Below are 7480 nucleotides of genomic sequence, written 5' to 3' on the forward strand. Positions count from 1 at the left end.
TGGATTTCGCTGATGTGTTTCCCAAGCAGGGTGCTGAGACTCTTCCACCTCATAGGCCTTATGACTGTGCTATAGACCTCTTGCCGGGATCTGTTCCACCAAAGGCAGGGTCTATCCCTTGTCTATCCCAGAATCCGAGGCTATGTCGGCCTATATAAAGAATAGTCTGGAGAGGGGCTTCATCCGCAAGTCTGTCTCACCTGCAGGGGCTGGTTTTTTCTTTGTGCGGAAAAAAGAGGGTGATCTGCGTCCCTGCATAGACTACAGGGGTCTTAACGCCATTACTGTAAAGAATAGATACCCCTTGCCCCTAATTTCTGAACTGTTTGACAGACTACGGGGAGCTAAGGTATTTACGAAGTTGGATCTGCGAGGTGCTTAGAACTTAGTGTGAATTCGAGAGGGTGACGAATGGAAGACCGCTTTTAACACCAGAGACGGTCACTATGAATACCTCGTCATGCCTTTCGGTTTGTGTAATGCACCTGCAGTGTTCCAGGACTTCGTAAATGACGTGTTTAGGGATTTACTGTTATCATCGGTGGTGGTATACCTGGATGATATACTAATTTTTTCTCCCGACCTGGAGACACATCGGTTGGATGTGATCAGGGTTCTGTCACGTCTAAGGGAGCACTCTCTGTTTGCCAAACTCGAGAAATGTATATTTGAGCAAGCCTCTCTACCCTTCTTAGGCTATATCATTTCTCATGAGGGATTGGCAATGAATCCTGCGAAGCTTTCTGCAGTTATGGAATGGGCTGAACCTCATTCCTTGAAAGCAGTACAACGCTTCCTGGGATTCCTAAATTATTACCGGCAATTTATACCACACTTTTCTACCTTGGTAGCCCCGTTAGTGGCTTTGACTAAAAAGGGCGCCAATCTAAGGTCTGGTCTACTGAGACATGCCAGGCTTTCAAGGCAGTTAAAGAACACTTTTCATCTGCTCCTGTCCTCCAAAGACCTGACGAGAATAAGCTCTTTCTCATGGAGGTGGACGCGTCCTCTGTAGGAGCTGGAGCAGTTCTATATCAAAAGAACAGCTCAGGTAGAAAAAGACCGTGTTTTTTCTTTGCAAAGATGTTCTCTCCTGCTGAGAGGAACTACACTGTTGGTGACAGGGAACTACTTGCCCTAAAATTAGCATTGGAAGAGTGGCGTCACTTGCTCGAGGGAGCCAGGCAGCCCTTTCAGATCTTTACAGACCATAAGAATCTGACATATTTGCAAACTGCACAACGTTTGAATCCTCGGCAAGCTCGCTGGTCCTTGTTTTTCTCTCGGTTTAACTTCTTCATTAATTAACTTACCAGGAGTAAGAATAATAAGGCCGACGCACTCTCTCGCTCTATGGAATCATCTCATGAAGAGAATGAGGACCCTCGTCTCATTCTTCCATCTAGGGTTTTTCACACACTCTCTCCTGTAACGTTAGACCAAATCCCACCGGGCAAGACCTTTGTTCTGCCTAATCGACAAAATGATATATTGTCGTGGGCCCACACCTCAAAGGTGGGTGGGCATTTTGGTATTAGACGGACACGAGAGTTACTCGAGAGGTGGTATTGGTGGCCACACTTAGCCAGCCACGTCAAAAGATATGTCGGTTCCTGCTACTCATGTACTCGCAACCGTCCGTTACGGCAGAGACCGGCTGGGCTCTTGCATCCTTTGCCAGTGCCAGATAGACCATGGGAGGTGGTAGGCATGGACTTTGTGGGTGATCTTCCGTGTTCACAGGGACATCGATTTGTGTGGGTCATTACGGACCATTTTTCCCGGATGGTTCATCTCGTACCGTTTGTAAGAATCCCATCTTCCAGGGTACTAGCCAAACTATTCCTCAAGCATGTCTTTAGGCTTCACGGGATGCCAGATCGTATCATTTGTGATAGAGGTCCGCAATTTGCTTCCCGTTGCTGGCGAGATCTTTGTAGCCTTCTGCAAATTGAGTTGAATCTCTCTTCGGCATACCATCCGGAGACCAATGGTTTGGTTGAGCATACCAATCAATCCATGATTATATACCTTCAACACTTTGTTGCTGAGAACCACGATAACTGGTCCTCCCTCCGACCCTGGGCAGAGTTTGCCCTTAACAATTCTCTGGCTGAGGCCACTGGGCAGACACCGTTCGTACTCAACAATGGGCAACACCCTAGGGTACCAGTACCATTTCCCGATGCTGCACCTCCTCCTATTGTGGCCGACTGGGCGACTAATGCCAGAGAGGTTTGGGATCGGACTCAAGAGTCGATCCAAGCAGCTAAGGACCGTATGAAGACGGTGTCCGATCGGTTTCGTCGCCCGGCCCCTGTCTTTTCTCCTGGGGACTTTGTGTGGCTCTCTGCAAAAAACGTGAAACTTAGAGTGAGATCTGTCAAATTTGCTCCTCGCTTCCTGGGTCCTTATGAGGTTCTTCGTCAGGTAAATCTTGTAGTCTACCAATTGAAGATACCCGTCCATCTTAGGATCCATGACAAATTCCATGTTTCACTGTTAAAGCCGGCTATTTTACCTCACGCTCGTGAAGTGCACTCTCCTGCCTCTGATTCCTCTCGCTCTAGCTATGAGGTATGAGCCATAGTTGGTTCTAAGATGGTTCGAGGCCGCAGGTTCTTCTTGATAGATTGGGAGGGCTACGACCCAGAACATCGCTCTTGGGAGCCTGAGGAGGCTGTTCATGCTCCTGACTTAGTTGCCGATTACCTGCGTCGCCGGGAGGGGGGCCCTTGAGGGGGAGGTACTGTTACGGTTGCTGTGGCACTGGAGACTATGTTCTGATTTCTTGCTACTGCACATGTGCAAGCGCTGGAGACTAAGGGCGGCTTTGCACACTACGACATCGCAGGTGCGATGTCGGTGGGGTCAAATCGAAAGTGACGCACATCCGGCGTCACTTGCGATGTCGTAGTGTGTAAATCCTAGATGATACGATGAACGAGCGCAAAAGCGTCGTTATCGTATCATCGCTGCAGCCTCCGACATTTCCATAATGCCGGTGCAGCGACAGGTGCGATGTTGTTCCTCGCTCCTGCGGCAGCACACATCGCTGTGTGTAAAGCCGCAGGAGCGAGGAATATCACCTTACCTGCCGCCAGCTGCAATGAGAAGGACGGAGGTGGGCGCCCCTCCACTTCAATTGGCCGCCTGCCGTGTGACGTCGCTGTGACGCCGCACGACCCGCCCCCTTAGGAAGGAGGCGGGTCGCCGGCCAGAGGGACGTCACACGGCAGGTATGTGCGTGTGAAACTGCCGTAGCGATAATAATCGCTACGGCAGCTTTCACTAGATATTGCACGTGCGACGGGGGCGGGACTATCGCTGCAGCATCGGTAACACATTGTTACCGATGTCGCAGCATGCACAAAGCCCGCCTAAGTCCTATCTTGGAGCCATTGCACATGTGCGGGTGACATCATCGGTGACACGAGGTCACATGTCTCTGACACCTTCTAAGCTGATTGGCCGCTGGCCATGTGCTTGTGACACGTGGTCACATGTCTCTGACACCTTCTATGCCGATTGGTCGCAGGTCATGTGCTTGTGACGCTTTGCTCGGTGATAGGCCAGCGTGACGTCATTGCTGTCATTCTGGCAGCGGATTGGCTCTGGTGTCCTCCATCTTGGATGAGGCACAGAGTCTATATAAGACTCTGACGCACGCCGTTCGGCGCTCAGTCCTCTTGGTTCCTGCATAGGAGTAGACGCTCTGTGCATGTCCCTTGCGGCACCTATTCTATCTAGGTGAGCGTTATCGGTAGGGTAACGCTCTTGTACCTTGCAGCTTATGCTGTGGTCCGTATCCTCGTATCTCAGTGGAGCGGACATAGGCAGGTGCTTGCTGCACGTGGTCTGACTGGGCCTTGTGGTTCTACTCTGAGGTGAGCGCTATCGGTAGGGTAGTGCTCCTGTACCTTTCAGCCGTACTGGTGTCCGTGTCCTCGAACCTTAGTGGAGCGGACATAGGTAGATTAGGTGGTCGTTGCCTTCTAGGGTAACGCTCCACTACGCTGCCTCCTGCAGCAGTCCGTATCCTCGCACACTAGGGGAGCGGTCATAGGCAGGAGTTTCAAGCTAGCAGCCTTGCTGCTGTCCGTATCCTTGCACCACAAGTGGAGCGGACATAGGTAGGTGCCATATTGCACACACTACACCTAGTCTCTGTGACTGTTAACTGAGACAGGTGCTTTCACACTCACAGACTATGAGACTTCTATGCACTTTTATGTTGTATTCCTCACTCTTTTGCATTTCCACTCCTATGTTATTCTAATAAGGTAGTCGCTGTGACTTTAACAGTATACGCCGTTATTGGTCTTGGTGACACTGTGACGCAACAGTGTCAGTACCGCTTTGTTGGTACAGGTTTACCCTATCCTCGGCCATACTCTGCAGCAGAGCTCTGCACGGTGGACCCTGACTGTCGGATAGCCTTCCATTCCCTTATTATCCGACAGCCCCCGTAACAATAGCTGCATGTGTATCTCAATTTGTGTAACGTGTTGCCAGCTTTAATAAGATTCGGTTTTCTCTGCTTTTAACCACATACAACATTTTCCTACACCTCCTTATTGGGGCTGTTCATTTGAGCTGATAATAAAGCTTGTGCACACATCCTAGAAGGAGAGGGGAGGATCTTAGTGTGAGGTAAAGTTAGTTGAAGTTAGTGTCAAGGTGAGTGTGGGAGAGGAATGTAAAATTGAAATGGTCCTTGCCTGAGGTAACTTTTGAAACTTCTACAGGGGCCAGCTGCAAATTGGCAGTTTATCAGTCCCAAGGCCACCTAGACTTTCATGGTCAGTGGCAAACTGAGAGACTTCTTAGAGGCTTTTTATAAGGAACAGTAAATATGCCCAGGAGCTCAGTGGCATCATTTAATCCGGAATCTTCTTCAAGCAACAGAAAGGTTTCCTAGGGGATTCGAGTTACCTGCTCGCTGGAAGGGATTAAAGATCTAGAGTTTTTCGGTCTTGAAAATCCCAGGATTTCAAGATACCTTGTCCCAGGCAGGGAAGTAGCAGCAGGAGGATTACACTACTATACAGCAGAGAAACTGAACTCTCATTGGGGCAGGTCAGACCACCATCCTAGTCTATGCTGTATGGAAGGTTCTGGACTATTTTCTGAAGCGCATTAGTAAAAGATAAAAGGTCCCTGTCCTGTCTCTGGCTAATTATTCTCTGCTGCAACATCCTTACTTAAATTTCCCCAGGAACTATCCCAACCTGGGGAGGTGAGGAGATAACTCCCTGGCATTGTGCATCACCATCTAACTCCTGGGGACTAGAGTTGAGCGCGGTTCGTGGTTCGAGGTTCTCCAGTTCGCGGCTCGAGTGATTTTGGGGGCTGTTCTAGATCGAACTAGAACTCGAGCTTTTTTGCTAAAGCTCGATAGTTCTATATATGTTCGAGAACGGTTCTAGCAGCAAAAAAACAGCTAATTACTAGCTGGCTTTCCCCTGTAATAGTGTAAGTCACTCTGTGACTCACACTATTATGACATTTCAGTGTATAGTGTGCGGGAACAGCGCATTCAGATCACTGGTGTATGTATAATGGCGATCGCCATTTTTTTTTTTTCCTTGTCTTCCTTCCCTAAGCGCGCTCGTGTAGTGGGGCGGGCCAGCATGTCAGCCAATCCCAGACACACACACAGCTAAGTGGACTTTTAGCCAGAGAAGCAACGGCATGTGTGATAGGATGTCCATGTCACATGTCACTGCATTATAAAACCGGACATTTTCCTCCAGCACGCCATTATCTGCCTTCTGCGTCCTTGGTGTCAGACATCACTGGCGCAGCTCCTATCGCCGATACTGCTGCATACGCTCCATACACAGCGCTGGACAGCTTAGGGATAGCACTTTCTATCAGTCCTTTTAAGGGCTCATACCGGCAGGGTCAGAGCCATAGGTGACAGGTCCGTGAAAACAGAGTTTAACAGCTACACAAGATGACAGCGTCTGTGTAGCTAAGGTCAGGGATTTCCTCGCTGCATTTCCCCATTAGGAGGGATAGAAAGGCAGGCTTCCTTTCCTCTACCCAGAGACCCACAACCCTGCCACTGTACCCTCCTGTCCTTTGCACACTCCAACTCATTGTTACTAAGCCATTATACTAGCAAACACTGAGTGAACTTAGTGGCATCCTAAACGTGGCTGTTGGACTGCTGTATTGCCCCAGTAGTGCAAAGATATTTGCAGCACGTCTGCCTGCATTGCACACTCAAACTCATTGTTTCTAAGCCATTATACTAGCAAACACTGAGTGAATTTAGTGGCATCCTAAACGTGGCTATTGGACTTCTGTATTGTCCCACTAGTGCAAAGATATTTGCAGCACCTCTGCTTGCATTGCACACTCAAACTCATTGTTACTAAGCCATTATACTAGCAAACACTGAGTGAACTTAGTGGCATCCTAAACGTGGCTGTTGGACTGCTGTATTGCCCCAGTAGTGCAAAGATATTTGCAGCACGTCTGCCTGCATTGCACACTCAAACTCATTGTTACTAAGCCATTATACTAGCAAACACTGAGTGAACTTAGTGGCATCCTAAACGTGGCTGTTGGACTTCTGTATCGTCTCACAAGTGCAAAGATATTTGCAGCACCTCTGCCTGCATTGCACACTCAAACTCATTGTTACCTACTAAGACATTATAATACCAAAAATTGAGTAAACTTAGTGGCATACAGGAAGTGGCTGTTGTACTCCATTAGTGCCCCATTGGTGCAAATCTATGTGCAGCACCTCTGCATGACACCCACCTGCCCTGTTTTTAATAAGCTATAATGATAGCAAAAAATACTGCCATTTAGTGGCATCATAGAACTAGCTGTTGTATTTCATTATTGTCCCACTGGTGCCAAGCTATTTCTAGCACCTCTGCATGACACCCTCATGCACATTTTGCTACGCTAATGTTATAGCAAACTCAGGGAATTCATTGCTGCATTTGATAATTCGGAGGGATAGAAAGTGAGGCTTCCTTTAGCTTTTCCTTCTGTTCATAGACAGCATCTCCAAGTCCACACCCGAAGAGCAATTTCTCCTCCACATGTAAGTGTGGAGAGGCAGCTAGTGCGCATGCGTGTGCCGATTTACCTCAGCTGCAGCCTAATTACAGTGTTTCGCCTAGTGAGCATGCTCAGCCTGACTGTGCCATTCCTGAGGCTAAGTCTTCATTTCGGGATGCAGCGCATGCTCCCACACTTAGTGTGAAAAGCCTCTTTGCACAGGTACTTGCATTCCATGCCGGGTCTAAGTCCTGTTTTGTGCCAAGACACCATGCTAAAGCTGATAGTCTTTTTTCAGAGACCCTATTTCATGCAACTGACCATGCTCAGGCACTTACTGCATCAGAAACTAGGTCCGGTAATGAACTCTTTGGCCCTGTCCCTGATGTGGGGGGGCACATATAGACCACAGGGCATCAGGTGTCCTGACGATGTGGCCAGGCCACTCCCAAAT

This window comes from Anomaloglossus baeobatrachus, chromosome 2, assembly GCF_048569485.1.
Source record: "Anomaloglossus baeobatrachus isolate aAnoBae1 chromosome 2, aAnoBae1.hap1, whole genome shotgun sequence".
Lineage (NCBI taxonomy): Eukaryota > Metazoa > Chordata > Amphibia > Anura > Aromobatidae > Anomaloglossus > Anomaloglossus baeobatrachus.